A 22758-nucleotide genomic window follows, 5' to 3' on the forward strand; every position below is an offset into this window, starting at 1 on the left:
CAGTACTCAGCGCAACAGAATTTTGTGATGTGTTAACGATACAATGTAAACCTAAACTATCTGTAACCAGAAAATTGCATTTTTCAATGTCCATCTCAGGCTTGATTTAAAAGTTTCCACGTTTTCTATAGATGTCTCAGTTGAATAGCTGGTGTTTTACCGGACAAAATTAATGCATTGACATTATACCACTTCACCAAGTAAATATAGCTGACATGGGCATCCATGCTTATCACATATGTAAAACAATTAAAGGCAAAACCCGTAGCCTTGACCGGTAATACAACAGAGCTGCAAATACATCAGCTCATTCTGAGCAATCAATTTTATCGCATGAAGAAATATTTCTTTCCTGCTGGGAGGAGTCTCCTTCAAAATGGCAATGCTCCCATCAAAAGAGGTCACTGAAACTGTAACAAGTATATAAATGATGTGATTAATAGCCTTCTGAGTCACTAGCTAACCTACAGTGGCTTGCAAAAGTATTCGGCCCCCTTGAACTTTTCCACATTTTGTGACATTACAGCCACAAACATGAATCAATTTTATTGGAATTCCACGTGAAAGACTAATACAAAGTGGTGTACACGTGAGAAGTGGAACGAAAATCATACATGATTCCAAACATTTTTTACAAATAAATAACTGAAAAGTAGGGTGTGCGTAATTATTCAGCCCCCTGAGTCAATACTTTGTAGAACCACCTTTTGCTGCAATTACAGCTGCCAGTCTTTTAGGGTATGTCTCTACCAGCTTTGCACATCTAGAGACTGAAATCCTTGCCCATTCTTCTTTGCAAAACAGCTCCACAACTGCCCTGTGATGGCCTCAGAGGTTGTCTAAGAGAATATTGGGAACAACGACACCATGAAGTCCAAAGAACACACCAGACAGGTCAGGGATAAAGTTATTGAGAAATTTAAAGCAGGCTTAGGCTACAAAAAGATTTCCCAAGCCTTAGAACATCCCACGGAGCACTGTTCAAGCGATCATTCAGAAATGGAAGGAGTATGGCACAACTGCAAACCTACCAAGACAAGGCCGTCCACCTAAACTCACAGGCCGAACAAGGAGAGCGCTGATCAGAAATGCAGCCAAGAGGCCCATGGTGACTCTGGACGAGCTGCAGAGATCTACAGCTCAGGTGGGGGAATCTGTCCATAGGACAACTATTAGTCGTGCACTGCACAAAGTTGGCCTTTATGGAAGAGTGGCAAGAAGAAAGCCATTGTTAACAGAAAACCATAAGAAGTCCCGTTTGCAGTTTGCCACAAGCCATGTGGGGGACACAGCAAACATGTGGAAGAAGGTGCTCTGGTCAGATGAGACCAAAATGGAACTTTTGGCCAAAATGCAAAACGCTATGTGTGGCGGAAAACTAACACTGCACATCACTCTGAACACACCATCCCCACTGTCAAATATGGTGGTGGCAGCATCCTGCTCTGGGGGTGCTTCTCTTCAGCAGGGACAGGGAAGCTGGTCAGAGTTGATGGGAAGATGGATGGAGCCAAATACAGGGCAATCTTGGAAGAAAACCTCTTGGAGTCTGCAAAAGACTTGAGACAGGGGCGGAGGTTCACCTTCCAGCAGGACAACGACCCTAAACATAAAGCCAGGGCAACAATGGAATGGTTTAAAACAAAACATATCCATGTGTTAGAATGGCCCAGTCAAAGTCCAGATCTAAATCCAATCGAAAATCTGTGGCAAGATCTGAAAACTGCTGTTCACAAACACTGTCCATCTGATCTGACTGAGCTGGAGCTGTTTTGCAAAGAAGAATGGGCAAGGATTTCAGTCTCTAGATGTGCAAAGCTGGTAGAGACATACCCTAAAAGACTGGCAGCTGTAATTGCAGCAAAAGGTGGTTCTACAAAGTATTGACTCAGGGGGCTGAATAATTACGCACACCCTACTTTTCAGTTATTTATTTGTAAAAAATGTTTGGAATCATGTATGATTTTCGTTCCACTTCTCACATGTACACCACTTTGTATTGGTCTTTCACGTGGAATTCCAATAAAATTGATTCATGTTTGTGGCTGTAATGTGACAAAATGTGGAAAAGTTCAAGGGGGCCGAATACTTTTGCAAGCCACTGTATATTGAAGACCTATGGAAGATTTTGGACCAACATGTTAAAAAAGCACCACAAACTAAAATAATGTTGTCCTATCCCAGATAAAATCCATGTCTCTGTTTAGGTATCCTAATATTTTGGGGTTAGGGTTTACTCCATGTTTATAGCAATGCCTATTAATGTGCTCATTTAAAATGAATACAATCAAAATAGTAACAGCAAAAGTATTCCAATATACAGCCATAAACAAAAGTCTGAATCGCTTGCTATTTCAGTGTGCCTCTATGTTTCACACGCACTCATTCCTTTACTCTCCCTCTCACAGCAGGTACACAGAGAGAGATTTCTCATTAGAATTGGCTGAGATGCAGGTGAGCCGGGGGTCACATCTAAATTCAAGCATTTGTATTCCAGCACGACACCAGGGAGCACGCTGTTTATAGTGATGAGCAGATAGGCTCGGCCTTGAACCAGGACCCACACCTAGCAGGCACATAAATCATTCGGTTTCTCAGAGGCTATTCCAACACTGATAGATCCCACCAGTTTCGGTGGTATAAGGACAGTCTTCTCAGTCCTGAAGCCACATTGAAATTCTATCCTAGACATTTCGCACTGAAAGAAAAAGTATACAAAAATCACTAATCACGCAGCGCCAACAAAGGATTTGAAGCCTTGATGGGCCAGAGCCTGATCCTTCTCTGGAAAAATAAAAATAATGGTAAAGTGAAGTAGGGCCTTCCTTTTGAAAAATGCTCCCTCTTAAGTCAGTCGAATAGTCTGCCTGAGTATCTGAGCATTGATGGCTTTGTGAGTAAGAGTGGCATTGCAAAAGAACACATGTATCAACTGAACTGAAGTTAGATGCTATTAAGCTATAAAATCATATAACCTTAGATCTTCACTTCAAGTTGTTGTTGTATCTATAAAAGCGGAATGCCAAACTCAGGCCCGGCATGCCGATGGGCTTGCAACTGGCAGAAACCCTGTGTCCGTGCTCTAAATATGAAGCGAAAGCCAGCAGTCAATTAGCTTAACAAAGCATAAAGACTGGGAGAAAGGGAGGATCAGCTAGCTTGGCTGGCTCCAAGAAACAGGCCTAGCACATAACTGTGTGAAAGTACACAACTTTTGATTCCCCGATAACTGGACAGACAGGAAGAGCAGTGAAGGTGGAGCGAGGCCTGGGGGAAGGCTGTGCAGGTGAGAGGAGAGTGCAATCAGGGAAAATAAAGATGGAGATGCAACACCAGACACAGAGCAGATTCTCCAGGCTCTCTGCTGAGCTGTTTGTGAAGCAGCTGTGCATGAAGCCAACTTTTTCCACTGCCCTGGAAGATGGCAAAGACAAGCAGAAGTCCCCCATGAGGGGCCTCACCAACCTCTTTCTGGCCCTCACTGTCTTTGTGCCCATTTATTCATCTGCTTATTTTTTCATGTGCTTCCCAAAACTAGCTGGGTCTCCGGGTATCTCCCTGTTTGTGTCTGCTTCTCACAAAACCAGTCTCATTGGGAAAAAAGCAGAAAACCTTACAGCAAATCTTTGTATTACATGTATATGTCATACACTTTTACACTATGATTTCTGCATAAAAGTGGTCATGAAGTTAAGGTTATATCTAATGACAAAATGCTGAAGTACAAGTACTTTTAAAAGTAAATCATCATAATAGACATGAGACATCTCATTTTTTCTCCTTCATTTATTAGAGTAGAGACACTAAAACAATGCGTCTATACGCAACTTCTTTCCCACAAACAGGAGACATTACACGCACAGACATAAGTGTTGACACAGAGAACCGTAACAGAATTGTCAGGCGTATAATGAAGAGACACCGGAGAAACGTCTTGATGCATTCATCTGAAACAGTGTGCGCTGGGAGCAGCCCAGAGGCCCTCTGCGAATGCGTGTATCCCACTACTTATCCGCAGTGTGTCTGATCTCTGAGCTGCCGCTGAGTAATATCACTGCTTTCTAACCACATGCAAGAAAACTGCTGTTCTACTCACAGCAAACTGTTCAGTTACACTGAGCTGGGAAAATCTAAAACTGAAATTAGTGTTCGGTGTTCAGCCTTTTCAATGCAACTTTTAGGCTTTTTTTGGCTCTGCAGTGAACCTGAAAAACAACAGGAACTATGTTCACTCTAATTAGGCCGTGTTATCACTGCAGGCTAAAATAGCACTAATCTCTCGCATCTATTCTTTTCATAACACGCAGCCACGGCAAATCACACTGAGTCTGATTTGTTCAATTTTCAAACTGATGCTCATCTGCGGCCCTCAATCAGACACATCTTATTTTTTGAACGTGACCTCAGTCTGAACAGTCACATATAAATTCAGAGGTGCTGACGTAGATATGTAGTTTTAGAGAAAACCTTTTTCCAGTGAAGCCATTCACATCGCGATCCGAGGATTGTGCTTCAACTCCACATTCACAGAACCTCTGAATGAAAATTACAGTCATTGCTCAGCAAATATCCATGAATAAAAAAAAACCTCTCTCTTTATCCTCTTTCTTTTTGTCATCCACTCACAAAGTTGCTGCATTTTACTCCATATGAGTTTATAAAAGAAAGTGTAAATACCACCTGAGTCACCTGAATTTTTGACTTTTGTAACAGCATAATTCTCCAGTTATGTGTCTCTCACTCACATTCCAAAGTAGGCTTAGGGAGCATGTGGGCCTACCCTGAGTATGGATGCATAAACTGGTTGGGATTCAAATCCCTAAGCCTCTCTTCTGAAGACCAGTAGTGTTCCCACTATCTCCTAAATTGGGGGAATGGCTCCCAGATCCCAGAAACGACATCCAAGATATCTGTCCAGAAGAAGGCAGTCCTAAAAACAGCAAAGATACTCCACAGGACCCTCAAACTCTCAGGCCTCTGGTAGAGAAGGATAAGGAGTGTCCACAGGGCGAGTGGTGAATAAATATACATATATAAAATACACACATACACTCCTTCTATTCAAAGTATCACTGGGCAAAAAAAACAAAGTCTGGTTTCATACAACCTTTTTTGTAACTTTGCCCTTTCTGTTTTGCAGGGGTCACTTTCTAACTCTTTCATTGTGGGCAAAGGAGAAGTGACACAAAATTAGGGGAGAGGAAGAATGTCAAGCATCAAAGGTTACTGGAAACCCTCCAGTCATTCTGAACAAAACTGCACTCACCTCGCCCACTGTTTTTTGAGATTCAGCAATGTAGTAATATCACAAGTAAAAATAAGATGGACTGCACCAGTAAAAAAAAAAAAAAAAAAAGCTGTCAGCCAGCTCCCTAGCTAGTATTGTAAAATAAAATGAAAATGAAGTTTGGATAAATAAAACCTGGCAACCGAAGGGAATGCGTAATATGCAGTTTCAGTTTTAGGTAAAACCAAAGAAAGCAGAATCAAGATATTTTAAACCATTTATTAAAAATAAATAAATCCTTCAATGTTTGGCTGCTGAAAATAACTGGCTATGACCCACAGACACTAGTGGATTGTTGGCGCCTTTCTTCCCTTTGCTCTGCCAGCCCTGCACTGCAGCCATCTGCACTTGTTGCTTGTTTTAGGAGATTTTTGTGCCTTTAGCAAGTGAAACACATAATCAGTTGTAGCAAGGTCAGACATTTGGAAAAATCAAAGCTATGGCCATAAAATCCTATGGTTGTGTTTCTTACTATTATTATTACTATTTTATTTTACATTTTAGAAATGCACTCAGTTTACTATACTTGCTCAGTCAGTCAGTCAGTCAGTCAGTCAGTCAGACAGACAGACAGACAGACAGACAGACGCACAGCTCTGATCTGTTTCCTACTCACCTCTATTTGTTATCAAAAAAACACAAACATTAATACAACACGCTCTGATTGGACAGGTGATTGAAAGCGGTGAAAGACAGCAGCATGGAGGTAAACAGAAACCTCTCTAGCCTCTATTGAAAGCCTGGGACCTAAAAGCTGTTTCTTCACAATACACACTTCACGCCTCACTGTGCTTCAAACTGCTACTCCTCGGTGTTGCCCTCTACGACGCGGCCATTGAAAAGTGTACACTCAGCCTCTCTGGCTTGCAGCACACATTCACAACACAATAACTGATTGCTGAGCATGAAGCAGAAAGAATTACAAATTCAGACACAGACAGAGAGAAAAGTCGAGGCAAAGAGAGGGGTTCAAATGGGAACATAAATGGATAAACTGGAAGAGAGGGGGAGCCCCCTCGCCCCCCAATGGCAAAAGTAAAAGAACCATAGCACCAACAGCTGAGGCAGATGAGCTCCAAGCTGTCAGAGTCCCTTAACTCCCAGCCTCCCCGCTTGGCACGGCGTGCTGCAAGGGCGAGGTGGGATCCTTCCTTCACACTCCACTGGGCGGTGGACACACATCACACCGTGTCACCTCAGCTCACAGTGCATTAGATCAACTCCCTGCTGAATCACAGACACACTTTCAGCAGGGCAGAATGAGGGGATGAGCCAAAGGTTACGGAGGGTCACTTAAAAACCACTGTGCAAGCGGAGAGCCAATTCTCTGGACTCTAATGCATCCAGAGACCTCACACTCAAGAGAGCTACTTTACTGCTGCCATTAGGGAACTTTTCTACCTCTGCGATTTCCATTATAACGCATTATGTGTCAATAAGGCAGCAGGCGCAATTTAGGCACTAAGTGCTATTTTGTGATTTTTAAGTATTGACGCCCACTTTCACAGCAGTGGGCGAGGATGAGAGGGTGTGCTACCGTGACAACCATAGGCATAAAGCAGACAATTGGACACAAGGAACAGTGTTTTGTTTTTATTGGCTGCCCAACCTCGCTGCCAAAATGATTGCGGGCACACACACACACACACACAAAAAAAAAAAAAAACTGACTTTGCCACTAGACAAATGGAAATCAAACAAGTGCTGACCTTCTACCTTTCAGCTAGAACAAAAGAGTAGGCACCGCTACAAAGAATGAAAGAGAAAGACGTGTAGCTGTAGAAAGATTGGGGAGTTGGTTAGGGAGTGTTAATGTTAATAAATTCACATTCTGGCAGCATCATAGACGAAGATATTTAGACTGGGGACATTTGCCAGGAAAGGCAACAGACTGACATCTGTGTGTGTTCACATCCAGTGGGAGGGGAAATGGCTCTGAGAAGAACGAGAACGTTTGATTGCGAAAAGGCCGGAAGTTCACACTGTTTTGGAAAAGTTTTGATATCCGTGGAGTTTCCGACTTACCAGAGAAGCCCAAATCCCCTCTCTCCTCCTCCTCCCTGGCCTGCTTCGCCCGCTGTCTGGCTGAATTCAGTCTGGTTAAAAAGGGACAGCAGGGAATAACAAATTTAGCGCACACCATGTAGAGTTCTCTGCTTTCCTGTTGTGGAAACAACCAGCATTTTAAACCAGCTTGAAAGGAACATCTAGTCTTTCCTAAACGGCTTTTCCCAACATCTGTTTGATTTCAGAATGGCTTCACTAATCTGTGCTTTGTTTTTTATACTCTGCTAAAAACACTTCTTTTTCGTACTGCATGTCTAATGCTCCATCACAGTCACAGCACAGATTAGACCAGGATATCTAGATAGAGATAATTCTCTCTTTCAGATCAATCTCTTATGAAAAAAGACCACTTCTCTTTTTAAATATATGTAATCATGCATGGGTGTGTCGACTGGCTGGAAATGCACTTAAAACGCTTCCAACTGTGAAGTTTTGGAGGTGAAAAGAATCTAAACAGTCAAGCTGTGTAAACCAGAGTGTGAACATAGACTTTGAGAGGCAACAGTGTGCAATCCAAGCTGATAGACACAAAGGCCCGTGGCTAAGAGCTGGAGGAGAGACATCTCCTCCCTTCATCTCTCCTCTTGTCTTGTTTCATCTCCTTCAGCTCCTCTTCTCTTATCCCATCTTAACTCTGTGTGCATTCTCTATACTTGCTCTTCCTCTTCTTCTACGCCTGTCGTCCTCACCTATCTTCTGCTCATGCCCTCTTTCCTCTGACCTCATCTCCTTTTTGGTTATATCATCTTTTCCTCACACAGCCTCCACTTTCAGCCTTCCTGTCTTATTATCTCACACTTGCTAATTACAAATGTTTGCCTTAACGCACACTTAACTATATTTTTAAAACTATATAAGAAAAGAAAAAGGTTTCACATGACAGCTTGGTGAATTTGTGGGGCAACAAATCGAGTCAAATGTGATCATCATGTCTTCATCCTCCAACCATCCATTTTCTTAACTTTCCTATCTAAATTAGGGTCACAGCCTATCTCAGCTGTCATAGGATGTAAAGTAGGAAACAGACTGGACTTATCACATGGCCAAGAAGGCTCTCTCCATTCATCTTCTTCCTCCTATCATGACCTAAACTAAAGATCCCGCACATGGACCTGGGAGATAATATACAGATGTGTCTTGACAGATTTGAAATTAAATAAATGTATATTTTGACATAAATCTCCAAACCCAGCGAATGTTTCACACTGAATTACTTCTCTCATGACTCTCCTGCTATAAAAATATGAACTTTACATTGGGTCAGAGGCTGGAAAAGGCTTTGATTTTCTGTCCTAACCTATGCTGACCTTGTCTTTTCTCTCTCATTTTTCTAATAACTTCTGTTCGGTTTATCCAGCTTCTGTTGTGATTGGTGCTGTAGCAAAATCTCTCTTCTCTTTTCCTTAAACTGTGTCACAGTCAACACGGACACACCTAACGGAATCGATTGCAGAATGATTGAAGAAGCAGATCCAATTTACTTCAAGCAAAGGCTTATCGACTTCAGTCTCCTGCTCTTCGTATGACTCGAAGTCCCACTGAGAGAAGCAGCCGTTTCCACTTGGCTAAATACGAACACTGCTTTTCACAACTGTCAACAGTTATTTGACATTAATTCTGATTAACACAAATGGCATATGTTCTGTCTCAATATCGCTCTTTAACCCCACTAACCAAAATTTAAATGTGTGCACCCTGTGCTGCACGCTTGTTTACAATCATATGAATTGTTTTGTAGCCATGTTTCCCCAAAACCTGCATTATTTACCTCAACCCTCCGCACAGCTCGACGTTTCAAAAGCCTTACCAGCTCGCACAGTCACTTTATTACTTCTTACAGAATATTACAACAGAAAATCTGATCATCCCACAGCCCTGAATTTAAAGGTTTCTGACCCAGATTTTAAAAAACACTGACACGCATACTACTCTCTCACAGCATCACACTGTAATAATGCTGACACCTGAGCTGACTCCGTACCTGAGAGCAGCGCTACAGTTCAGCTACTGCCTTCTTCACCTTTTGCTTTTGGTGAATGCGCAACCGATTTTACAGTTTTCTTTTTCTCTGTGGGTTTGCGGGATCAAACAGCTGATTACAGCTGCGACTTTTTAGAATAAAACAAAGCAACAAAGTGACCTTTCCACATCCTGTTTGAAAGAGCTGCCTTCTGATCCCATCAAAAGAAACCTCCCACCATGTAATCGAGTCAGCCGTCTCACCACCCCACCTCTGCCCTTAGACACTACAGAGTCGTGCAGAGCTCTCGTCCAGCTCAGCTGCCATGGTGATAAGAAAGAGGACCGAGGACCGAAACTGAAAATAGCTTGAGATGGGATGCTGACAGTGGGCAGCGAGCAGGACTACAAAGCACCTGACAGCAAGAGACCAACAGTACCCTCAAAACCTTAGGGAGCACTCTCGTGCCATGAGACCTGCCAAACAAAGCAAACATCTGAATCTTCTAAAACGCACAATAACACTGACGCTTTGTGGAAAAAGACGGCCCAAAATAATAATGAACACATCGGTGCTCACCCCTTCAGTTCTTTTGTGTCATTCTGCTTATTGTCTGGGTTATATCCTTTTGTTAACAGCGTACCAGCAAACTGTACACACCCTGCCAAATCAACAACCCACAAACAAAGTTTTAGAATAGCTGCTTAACACTGTGAAGCAATCAGGAGTCGGTGGAGACCAAACCAGAGCTACAAAGAGAGCAGATATCTGTTTGAAATAGTCATCAAGCAGATCAAAACCAAATTAAAAATATATCATGTTAATCCGTATTTGAACAATGTGCAAGAAATAACAGATTGCTAATAATTTCAGCTTTATACACTCATAATAAGTAAACAATATGTATGTCTTATGGTGCTTCAAAGAGGCCAAAAGTAAATTTATTAAAATGCATCAAAAATAAGTAATCTTGAGATGGTGTTCACATCTTTTTTGAGCTATCTAAATGTGTAAGACTTTGTATTCTATAAACAGAACACGCTGACTAAACTCTGTTTGTTACAACTGTGAAGTAAACTGAGTAAAAAGTGTGTCATGTAACTGAAATGCATACATTTAATTGATGTCACACAGCAAAGACAGCATTGTTAGTACACTGCTGAATACCTGCTTCTAAGGACATTGTTTTTCATTTGTCATCTCATGCAAAATAGAGCAGAGACGCATATACTGCATATTCGGCATGTCCGGTGAAATGTCAACAGGCGAAACAAGCATGGCTCACTGTAGAAATGCTAATTAGCACAGTGTCATTCCTCTAATGAGGGTCTGGTTGGCTTTCTCTTCCAGGCTGTGTTGTTCTTAGCTGTACATTTTGTGTGTGTGTTCCTGTGTCCATAAACAGGGGAAGGGGGCTCAGCGTTGGCACGGCAGCCTGTTGGTTTAATTTTAGACTCTCGCCTAATGAGAGGCAGAGTGTGGCTATAGATGATACCGTTCTCCCGATGAAGCGTCATTATTGCCAAAGAGGGAAGAAATATTGAATTTAAATTAGAGGACATGGCTTGCAGATAGAAAGAGGTTCTGTTTTTTTGTTGAAATTACATTTTAAAGCAAGCAGGCTCAACAAAATGAAGAGGATTTGTTGATTGTGCAAGCGCTGGAAAGGTGCAAAATCTCTATGAACCTGTTAATATCAAACCTGAGCTGCAAAAACAGTCTGTAGGTTTTACCACAAGGAAAACACCCACAGCTTCATCTGTCAAAGAGTGACAGGCTACAAGTATACGACGAAACCAAAACTCAAAAGGTTTTAGTAAACATTTTCAGACTCATGCAACTGATGATTACTTTGTGTATCAACTAGTTTGCAGATTTTATATTCATTTGGTAATGTGGTGAAGAAACTGACCATCATTTTTTTTGTCTAAATAATCTTCAGAAGCCTTTTGCTGTTCAATCAAGTTAAAAACCCAAAGATATTCAATTTACCATCACAAACACTTTAAAAGATAATATTTTGCTTAAAAAAAAGGGTGAAAACACTGAACAATTCTGTCAATTTAATATGTGTTTGTAGTTCTAATTTTCAAAAATAATTGTCAATCAACACCAACATGTGATAAAACAACCAGCACGAGCTCTAAAAAGCAAAAAGCAACACCATCAAATGTAATTTCTTGGCTGATTCATAGTTCAAAACCCCCAAATATTTCATTGTAAATCATATAAAAGAGAGAAAACCAACACACAGTCATCACTGAGAAGTTTAAAGCAGCAATTATTTGATATTTTTCCTGATTAATAATTAATATTACCAATGAACTGAAACCAACATCAAATAATAATAATGGTTCCTTTTTTAAAATCAGATAATTGCTGAAGCGGTTTAATCATCCAGGATATTTCATCAGTTCTCACAAAAACAAAAAAATATTCAAAACTTAAGAAGATGACTTATGCAGATCTTACAGAGCAAAACAGAGACACTGTGCCCCTAAATGCCATTTAACCACAAAGCTGATACATCACCTTTATCTCCGTGTGTGTCAGTAAGGATAAGTTGCCTCAGTTTGTGCATTCATTGCATAAAGCCAGTTCATCTGTCATAATCCCGGTGGTTGTTTACTTCTCGACGTGTCTGCTGTAACTGACTGACAGTAAAGAGAGAGGGGCTGGTTCCCTCGCACACCCAAAACCCCTCCTCCAAAAACAGAGAAAAAAAAACCCTCCCCTGACCCTCCCTCCCCTCTCACAGTGGGATTAAAACAACCTTTTGTCTCTCTACAATAGAGGTTAAACATTTCCTGGTATCACATGAACTGCTCGCAGAATCCACATAGTTACTGGGTGGCAATTTTTAGTATTTTTTGCAAGAGCATTAAATATTTTTTAAAGTTATTTGTTTTTATAAGACGTAACAGTCTGCGAAATGAGGCAATGACAGAAGCGCAACATCCTGCTATATGAATCTGGCAGAGCATAAAAGCAACAGTGGCACTATAATTGCATGTTAAATCAAACTGCACCCAGTCTACAGTAAAATAACTGTCAGCTGCACTGATTGTGCTCGAATAAATGCGGCCTTCGAGGCGTTCAATAGAGGGTGGAGGCTGAACAGCAACGTAAGAAAAAAAAAAACGAGTAAAAAGCCTCAAGGCACATCCGAAGGACTTCCTTTCCCATACAGTTAGACACCAGAGAAAGTACTCACCTACACTCAACAGATGTCCCCATGCAATCTAATCTAGCTGACACAGTGAGAGGAAGCTTATTTATTGCCGACTCCTCGCCAGCATTATTGCAACCCATTTTAAAAGAATAGATGTGAAAAGTCTTTTGACGTCCGTTAGCTATGGTTGCAGAGGGTAACAATGGTTTGAAAGAGTCACTTTTCTCTGGGCCCAGCCTTAAATAACACCCCCTCGCTGCAAAAGCACTGAAAATGTAACTTTATCTGCATCAAAGAGGATTCTCGCTCCGACTGAACAAGGACCTCAACCCTAGTATTCAAAAAGCACACGTATTTACTCCAGAGTTTTTATGTCTTTATGCTTCCACTTTGCTCCACAGAGTAATTTTTAAAATTGTTATTTTTTTTGTTACAAGTAACTATTCGAATTGTGATTTTAAAAGTGCAAAACATTTACAAGAGATTAAACTAGCGGTTCACAGTTTTTGTTGATCTGTGACTCGTAATTGTCAGAAAACTTTTTAAAAAACAACCACAGCATCACACATTAATTCCAAAAGGCACACTTCCATACATGCACACAGATGTATAATAGCTTAAAAATAGGCATACAGTAAGTGGACATGGTACAATGGAACATATCTCTCTAAAGACAGATATCAGGAAATGAATATGCAGAACTTGTAGGCAAAGGACATGAGTTTTGACACCATTGGCACAATGTTTATCACATTTTTGGTTTCTGTTCATAGCTTAAGTTCTATTGACCAATCACATTTGTTCAAAGAGGGATTGCACTTGTAGATATTTCATCTTTAAGCTATTATTAATTACTATACATTGTTAATAGTTCTTCTTCACTTTTACTAAAGTATTTTTTCATTGTTCAAATGCTTGCATAAAAAAGAGAGGGTCTCCATTCACTGGTTGCACTTTTGGGAATACCCACTTCATAATACTCCATGGCATATGACATCTGTCTGCTCCAGTGGGAAAAGCTGAATGGCTTCACAACATGGTCATTGTTGCAAATCGCTGTGAGTACATAACGTCCACCCACTTGCAATGATGAAAACATCAGCCCACAGACTATCAGAGTGTCACTGGTGGTCGAGAGACTCAAAACCTTTGCACTGCAATTCCAGCTTAATCTGCTAATGAACAGCTTCTGTCGTCCTTTTGTGTAAAAATAACTCAGCGTGTTGAGCTTTCTCAGCATCTACCATCTCTGCATGAGAAGCCATTAATTTAAACAAAAAAATGTATCATAAACAAAAGCATTCATTGTAGCGGACGTCTTTCAGGGAGATGATGGATAGCAGTGAGGTGTACGTATTGTGGTATGAAATGAGTGAAAGGGCCATATTTCACTGAGCGAGGGGCGTGATTGACCAAGTCTAATGGGCATTATTTCTGCACACTGACTCCGTAGTGCAGAGACACTGGGCGATCCCTGCCGGCCCATTTGCTCTTTCAGTCTCACACTGAGATAGGACCGGCGCCCTCCCCGGACTTTGTCAAGACACCAATAGAAGAACGATATTTCAATGGCAACTGCATATTTCAATAGAAACTTTTAACAGAAAAAAAAAAAAAAAAAAAACGTTCACGTTGCCGTCTAGACCTGGCCCTCGTAACTGGAGCTGCGCACAGTGTGCATGCGACTGTTTGTGCACACTCATAAATTCATTTGTCTCTGGCGGGGACTCTTTTGAGCTTCCTATTCAGAAATGTGAATGGGAGTGAAATATGATTGGCCTGGAGAGAGAATAAGAGGCTGGGTTCACAAGGCTATCGAGGCTGGGCGGGCGGGGGACACTTGAAATACTTCATTGCCTGTCAGAAACAGAAAGAAAAGACAAGCATGGATGATTTAGCCTTCTAAAGTTTGCTCCTAATACAGCATTCCCACACTTGTTTGCCCGAGTATATCTTACAGTAATGTTTTATGTCTTGTTTTCAGGTCAAATTTCAGTTAATAAACTGTTTAAATGTGCTTTTTGTATAAAGCAATAAAAGCATGAAAATGGTCTGACAGGACACTACAGAACCATCCTCGTCCATGCCTGCATCAATTTTAGTCTTGTTAACTCTGCCTGAACTCTTTAGGACACAATAACACCGAGGAGATCAGGTGTCTGAGGTATCATGTACCAAGACTATCACGAGATAACGTGGAGTAACTGGTAAAGTATCAAAGGAGCTAAATGAAGGTGTAGGAATTTCACGGGGAAACAGAAAGCATTTCACAACAAGCCGCGCTGATGACAGAGGCATCGGATTCAGCTGCAACAATGAGGAAAACAAAGCTGCCGGCGTCTTAAGGGAATTTACATGAATTACAGAAAGACGGCCCTAGGGACGGCCGCGACCTCTCCTCAGCTTTTAAAAAAAAAAAAAACTAAACAAGACCCCGATCCCGCCTATCGGCACACAAACACACACGGTCACGCGCTCGCGCACAGGAACACACCAGTAGAGAATGGTGTGACTGGTTTCCATGGTGCCATGAGGCTCACTGACAGGGCTGGAGTGTTAACATGCTCAAAGACAACAGGGAGGATGATGGAGGGGAAAAGAAAAGGACGGAGGGAGAGAGAGGCAGAGAGAGCACAGTAAAAAACAATAAACAAAAAAAAAAAAAGCATGTGTAGAAAGGGAGAGATTTACCACACACAGGCCATCCCTGAGGTTAAGGACCTGTAGTGCTCTGTGTCGTATTTCTTTTTTTCCTACTCAGAGACCCTGACACAATTCAAAACACACAATAGTTCAACTTAACAAAAGCCAGAGCAGCAGCATCTCTTTATTTCCTTCGTGCTTCTAACCGTTTATAACATCAGTTCAATTTATGTACTCTAAATTGTTCGGGGGCAATTCTGTTTAATTTTACTTCAGTATAAAACACATATTTGTAGTAGTTGTAATAGCACTGTACTAACAGTTTAATGTCTAAGATCAACGTTGTAAAAAGTCAGTCATAAAAAAGGGCAGAAAGGCCAATATTGCTATGGTCTAAGCTTTTGAAACAATTTCTAAATGAAGGCAAATAAATTACTTACTAAAGATTAAAGATTTCTTTTCATATAAAGTGTGTGCTTACTTTTAATTTGGTTTCTGCATTCCTTCTAATGGCCAGCAGGGGGAGACTGACAAAATAAGCAAAATTGCATTGTGTAAAAGGTTTGTTTCACTTCATTTATGACTTGAGTACACTTTTTCTTGATGACTTTATGCTGTGAAATGGTAATTTAACATCTTATCGGATACAATGTGTTTATTATATAACTTACAGTGTCCATTAGCGTCAACAAGATGGATAAAGCAGGATAAGCCGTAGGATGGTCCAAACTTCTTACCTTCACCCCACCTGGCTCATCGTGCCCAGTTTCAAAACAAAAGCATGTTGTAGGATGTTCTCAAAGGTTTGTCTCAGAGTTTCATAACAGGACCTCACTAGACTGTGGCTGATGTGACAGTGGCTAACATCTTTGATATACAGTTTGTGATTTTACCAAAACTTTCCGTTAGCATGGAATTTGTTGTAGTGGGAAGAAATATGGAATGGTACCATCAATTATATGAATCATAACAATCTACAGAGCTATAATATGCAGCAAAAGTAACAACAATAAGCCAATCACACCAGTTTTTTTTTGTTGGTTTTTTTTGTGTGTTTTTTGCCTGTCCCGTTTGGTTCTTTTGGCATCAAAAGCACAAAAAGAGAGCAATATAATAAATAACATCATCGTGATAATCTATGTGAATATAACAGTAGATACTGAATATTGAATATTATTGTGCAGAACATAAGATCGACAGCGCACAGTGTGCTTTGAGCCAAAAAGGGTGTAGTTTGTGTCTGTGAGCACCCGTGTGTACACCTGTGAGCATGAGCGCGCTTGTATTTAAAAGGTTCCTTCATGTAATGATCTGCTAGATGGTGTGGGGGGCCATAGCCCCGTCCTCCAGGGCATGAAGCAGGTATGGAGGAGATCCAGGCTCCAGACATCCAGAGACCCTCAGAGCACAAGAGACCAAGGAAGACCAACGGAGGGGCAACCGTGCTGAGGAGAGCCCCAGATGAGGGGTCACTGAGCAGCCGTGGAGCAGAAGCCAGGGGGGGTTGCAGTGACGTGCCCGTGAGCTCCGCCGGCAGCCAGCTGTGCCAGAGTAACCGAGCCCCAGGCCCAGAGGCCGAGGGCACCCCACCCCCCGAAAGGGCCCAAGCGAGCCCCAGGCTCCAGGCCCCGACAAGCAGCCACCAGGAGTGAGCCGGTGCGTACCTGGACGCCCATCCCCGGACACAAAGAACCACCAATGCACCAATGTCTGAGGGCATCTGCCACTGGCAGGGGGAGTGGTGGGGGGGAGATAGGCCTCCATACCTTGGAGGGCCTGAGATGTCCCTAGAGAGGTGGCGTCTGATACCCGACCTGACATATAGACATAGACAAACAGGCACACACAGATACAAACATCCATTCCCACCCTCATGCTCTCATATGCAAATACTCAGCACTCACCCAACGTGGAGACAGACATAAATAGACACTGTACACACAATCACACTCCCCAAGCGTACTCTACACCCCAGGTCTAGGTACCCTTGCCCCTGGAGGGGGAAACTGCACCCAGACCCAGGTAGTGTTACCCTCTTCCCTGGGGGTATCATACCAGTTTTAAACAAGCGGCTTAGATTAGACGAGCTTACTAATTAGAACTTAAAAAGTAAGTACAGTTAGTACATCTGTAAGGTCACTAAAGTCCCCTCATTACTCAGAACAGCTGTGAGTGAACACAACAACAACAAAGACTTTGTGTGTTTTATTGTCCACTTCTTTTCTCTCCCAAATAACAAGGCTAACATAGACTTGTAAAACCTGTCTGATGGTCTTATTGTCCATATACAAAGGCATTTGATTCTAGCTCTTTGGGGATTCCCGTGTTATAATAACAGGCAGCACAAAAGGGTCAGAAAAACAAAACCTATGCTGTAATAAACCACAATTTTCCATTAGGACCCAGTAATCCCACACAATCAACATCACAGGCCTCAGAAGAAGTACAAACTTACAACTGTCAATACAAACAATGTACTTGCTGACTTAACTGTAATATTGTCAGAGGCATCTTTATGTTTGTTTGTACAGCCTTTCTACCTTCTTGTTTGCTAAGTTGCTCAGCTTTCCTCTGCAATAAAGGATTATATGGATATTTCCGCAGTGCTTATTTTCAGTTTTAACTCTCAAGCAGTCCAGATAATATGGCCAAACTGTAATAGTCTGCAATCATTCTGATCATGTGAGCGTTTTTATAGCAATGTTATTGTGTTTCCCGATTTCAGTACTCGACCTGGTGAGTGCAATCGCATTAGAAATTAAATGAATAACAACTGATACTGCAATAATAATCCCCGCATTAAGATTTAGCTTTGAGGATGTGGAACACCTTAACTGCTTTTTCAACCACTAAAACAGAAATTCCTCCTCCTGTGGCTATTGTTAGCTCACCATGTTCAAGCCAAAGACTTTGAGTGACTTGCCAACAATAGCCATACAGTATATAGCAATATGGCAACCATTCATGTGATAATGAAGCAAGAGAGGAAGTGCTGCAGCCAGGTTTGACATGGTGTGTGCATGGGGCTTGTCTCCAACTGCAGAGAGCACCAGCTGAGGACACGAGGGGAGGTGGAAGACATCCAAGAGTTTTTCTGCACCAACAGTACAGAAAAGCCCCCCAAGCAGATCTCCCCCTCTATATGCTCCATACTGTCACCCATAAGAAGATCATCTTCGGCCCAGTGAGCAGTAAGCATCCATAGATGTCAATACACCCACTCCCCAACACACACACACACACCCTCACTCTCTCTCTCAGTATGTGCATGTGCACTGATCCCCGCGTCCATATGTGTCCACAGAAGGCGCAGGCATGTGTGCACCTCCTTTGCTTCCCCACCAGGACCAATTTCCATCCACCGTCTGTGAGAGTGTGCGATCGATGCTGCACGGGGCGCGTCATCCCGGCTGTTCATTACCATTGGCAACTCTGTGACCATAAGCACAAACAACCTGCCCCTCTGATGCATTGCACACCAGCTAGAGACGGATGAATGGACGGAAGTTTAATTTAAAGCTGTGCATTAAGCATTAACCTATTACTTTACGAGCAGCTAAAGGAATTTCACTTAACTTTGCTGCCTGAGTGTCTCCAGAAGGAATCTTTGAAGTGCATGTTTGTGGCAGCAGCAAGACAAAGAGTCCCTTCTTCATCTTCATCCTCATCCTCATCTGAGCCCTCTTTCCAGCTCTCATACCACCTGTCTCCTCAACGCAACCGCAATCTCTCAAGACTATACAGAAGCAGTCAGGGATGTCAACAAACACAGCTATTATTTCAGTTTAAATGTAGGTTCATGTTACATACCAAATGTAACATACTAAGACCTCAAAAATTCTAAAGCAAAAAACACACAGCCGGTATAGGAGGCTGCAATGAATGAGGAGATAAAGTTCAGACAGTCTTTGCTTTCTCTGAGCACAATCAAAGCTTCCCCTCAAACAAACAACTACACACTTGGACTGAGAGCAGACGGAAAAGCCAAATCCAGGGAAAACAAGTTTAGCCCTGCTCTCTCTCTCTTTTCCATAAGCAGAGAGATGAAATTACCAGCTTCCGAGTGACGCCCTGATATAAAGTCTATATCACGTGCAGTGGCTCAAGAGCAGAAACAAGAAAATGAAAGTTTCTGCTCAGTCTTTAATGCAAAAACTCCTGAGAGAAAAAAACATGGATAGAGGGGGGAGTGTCAGTGACATCAGTCGTCATGAGTGGAGCGGTGAAGGAGACTGTGCTGAAGGGTATAATCAGGCTGTCTACAACAGACTGAGGCTGCCACACACACACACACACACACACAGAGACGTGCACGCACACATGATATTTCTGCCGAGACAAAAATGTAAAGGGAGGGAGACAGATGTGTCTGTTAGGAGAACACACACAAATGAAAGGTGCAGATGTGCAAAGGGCCGCAAAGGTGCAGAGGTGCTGGCTATTCATACCTGAGATTCCAACACGATTCCACAAATTCTACACATTTTACTTCTTTCTTATAACCACTATGTGCCTTTAAAGATGCATTTTGTGTCACCTATGTTTGATGTTGTTCTGTGTTCTCCTTCATGTGTTCTTGTTCTTGTCTGATCTGAACTGAAATTGGGTGTAAGGCTGGGCTTGATGCTGATATATTATATGACTTCTCCTATTGGTGGAGCTTTAGTAGTGGAATATTGCACTCACACTTACTGGGTTAGGTGGAAGCTTGTTACTGGTTGAACACCATATGTAGAATGATTCAGTGTGTCCATGGACTGAATCCAAGCCTGTGTGCTGAAACGTGTTGGAGTTTTTGTAGGTTAAACCTAACTTTACTGTGAAAATACAGGTATTTTAATTTTATTTTGAAAAGAGAGTTTTTTGGATATTGAAGCTTACATGTATCCCTTCCAAATTACACCTCAAATATAGTGGGTTGAATCCACAAATGTTTGTTTCTGTATGTGTGACTATGTCAATGAAAACATGAATCCCCTGTCGTGTGCACAGTGTGTGTTACCACTGGGCTAATGGCTGGTAAACATAACTAAAGGTCAAGGAAAACACTGAGGGGATGGTGAAATTACCTCTGTAATGGCTTGGCTGTTTTCACTTGTAATTTCATGTTAATCATTCCTCTGCCTTTTCTTCTTTACTGCTAAAGACAGTATCCACCATTTCAGGTAAGACATCTGTAACTTGAGCCGCTGATTTACAGACGTGAAAGTTGTAACAAACAAATCCAGATCTTGGCGAGAGAGGGAGATTATCCAAAATGTTTTGTTCTGGTGAGTAAATCATAACACTTCCTGTACATTTCACATTAAAAGCATTGCCTTGGGCTGTTAATAGACTCGTTGTTGGTGACTTGGAAAGGAGGCAAGAGCAGGCGGCCACAGCAGCAGGGGGCAGAGACAAAAAGGCTGCAGTCTTGACGGGCAGTTTCCAACAACCTTCACATACTGCTAAATGTAATGGAGTATTGCTAGAACAGTCTAATCAGTCTGCAATAAGAGTTTTTCTTTCTGTAAAGCTGGGAAACTTTTAAAATCCTATATAGGAACGTGACTATTAGTATTTGTATTTTAATTGTCATACTCATCAATAATATTCCTGTGTATGATAGTATCAGTTTATTTCTGTTGTGTCAGATACCAGGATCCTCACATCTTTAATAGCAAAGTTACTGCAACAATTTATAAGCCTGGGACAAAATTTATGAGACTTTTTTTTTTTTAAATTATAGGAAAAAATAATCAACATTCTCTTCCTTCAACCTTCTCTTCCCTGTCTTGCTTCTATAAATATCTGAGGTAAATACATATCCAAACCAATATTTGTGTACTCAAAGCCTGGCCGTCTCTGTTTGCCCTGAAAAACACCTCTTTGCAGCGGTTGGTGTTCCCTAACTGGCCCCAGTGGAGGAAGACAAAGCAGCCCTCCATGCCTATCAGGATGTTTCCATCCCTCTCTCACACTCTAATCTCATTCCTTCTCCACCTTTCTCCTACATCCACTTCTCTTTTCCTCTCATCTTTGTTTTTTCTCTTTCGCCTCCATGCTCTTTGGTGCAGGTGACAGCACAGGGACAATGGGATGATATCACCACTCGACTCTTAGCAGCTTGTGCATGCTGCACAATAACAGACTGCTGCAGCTCAAGTGTGGCACACTGTAAAGTTTATGTGTGAGAGAGAAAAGAGTAGAAAGAGCACAGGAGACAGAGGGTGAGAGAAGGAAGGGTGGCAGGGGAAGCAAAGAAGGGGGAAAAAAAGCAAACTGTACCGCTCAACAGATCGAGAAAAGGAGTGGAGGGAGGAGGGAGAGTGAGAAGGACTGTGTTTTCCATGTTCGTGAACACTCTAGTGGTCATGTGTGGATGCAAGGTACACTGAGCCTATAGCCCCTATGCCTACAGCTGTATCTGTGTGGGCAGGACTGCAGACTGTGCTGCCTTTTAATTGCAGCACAGCTCCTTCCTCCTCTCTGACAATGTCTCACACACATAAACACATGCACAGAGACACACACAGAGCAAACAGAACGCAGCACACCTGCCACGAGGCAGATTGGATTTACACTGCATCAATAATTCACCCTCACATATATCCCCAAACACACCCAAACGCACACATGCACACACACTGAATGCAGGCTGTCTAGAGAGAAGGTACTGGCCAAAAACTGCAGTACCAAAACTGTGTTTGAATGTGGGAATGACCATGTAGTTAGAGGACAACACATATCACAGCCACTGATCCTGAATCATTAAAGCACAAATTACCTCAGTTTTTAAACCAAGCGCGAGAGCTTTTTTTTTGGTGTTTCTATTCTTAGAAATGCATGACTAAAAACCACATCCTCGGGCTTGCTATTCTCAAGATCCATCACCGCACCTCATCTGAAGCAGGCTGAGCACAAGGAACACTGTCACAGTGAGACTTTCATCTCCAACAACGTCTTATGCATTAGCCAGAATCTTGGCTGCCCTTACTTTAGCAGCGGAGTGGAGGATGCAAATGGACTTCTGTTATTGTTGTGTTTGTCTGATGTTTTTCACATCCAGCCACCACTTCACAACATCTCTATTGTTGCCAGCTGTGGCCAGGTGTTATAACAGCCTGAACACAGTGAAGACGATCCCAGCTTCTCAAGGCCCACATTCATGTTCCCAGATTGCAGACTGCGCAGCACTAAATGTATTGAAATTTAGATCAGACAGAGATTATTCCAATTCTCAAATTTGAGGAGCTGTGAGAAACACATGCCAGGCACTTTTCAGATAAAAGACTAATTATATATCAAAACTTTGAACTGATCTACTGACTTAAGGTTTTTAGCAGAAACAAGAAATTTGTTAGCACTCATCTGCGCCAAGTGCAGACAGATTTTTTGTTTAGCGTGTAAACCCTGGAGGGCTAGCTGATGTTTTCTACAAACTGATGTTTTTCTTTTTCTTATAAATCCACTTCAATGAAATGAATTTCAATGCTAGCCAAATGTTTGGCTTCACATCGACTTAAAGCTACAGGATTATAATGCGCTGTGTTTTAACAGTATGAGCTCCTTTAGTGGGAATAAATCAAAGTAATGCTATACACAATAGAATATTCATAAACTTATTGTTGCAACTCAAATGGCCTTTGG

General features: G+C 41.9%; 1 protein-coding gene across 19 annotated transcripts in view; it reads right to left on the reverse strand.

Moving 5' to 3' along the window:
* Nucleotides 1–22758, reverse strand: part of LOC134631225 (neuronal cell adhesion molecule-like) — a 77826-nt gene that overhangs the window by 38222 nt on the left and 16846 nt on the right. For 13 of the 19 annotated variants that reach the window (XM_063479344.1, XM_063479348.1, XM_063479347.1 and 10 more), the window contains exons 1-2: nucleotides 11847–11952; nucleotides 7313–7383 (exon numbers count right to left, since the gene is read on the reverse strand). The exons of 3 other annotated variants lie outside the window; for them this stretch is intronic. The gene's annotated coding sequence lies outside the window, so the exon portion shown is untranslated. Of the gene's footprint in view, nucleotides 1–7312; nucleotides 7384–11846; nucleotides 11953–22758 lie in introns of those variants that run through there. 3 more of the 19 variants (XM_063479337.1, XM_063479338.1, XM_063479339.1) reach the window with 2 other exon arrangements.

Source organism: Pelmatolapia mariae, linkage group LG7, assembly GCF_036321145.2.
Source record: "Pelmatolapia mariae isolate MD_Pm_ZW linkage group LG7, Pm_UMD_F_2, whole genome shotgun sequence".
In the NCBI taxonomy this organism is placed as follows: domain Eukaryota; kingdom Metazoa; phylum Chordata; class Actinopteri; order Cichliformes; family Cichlidae; genus Pelmatolapia; species Pelmatolapia mariae.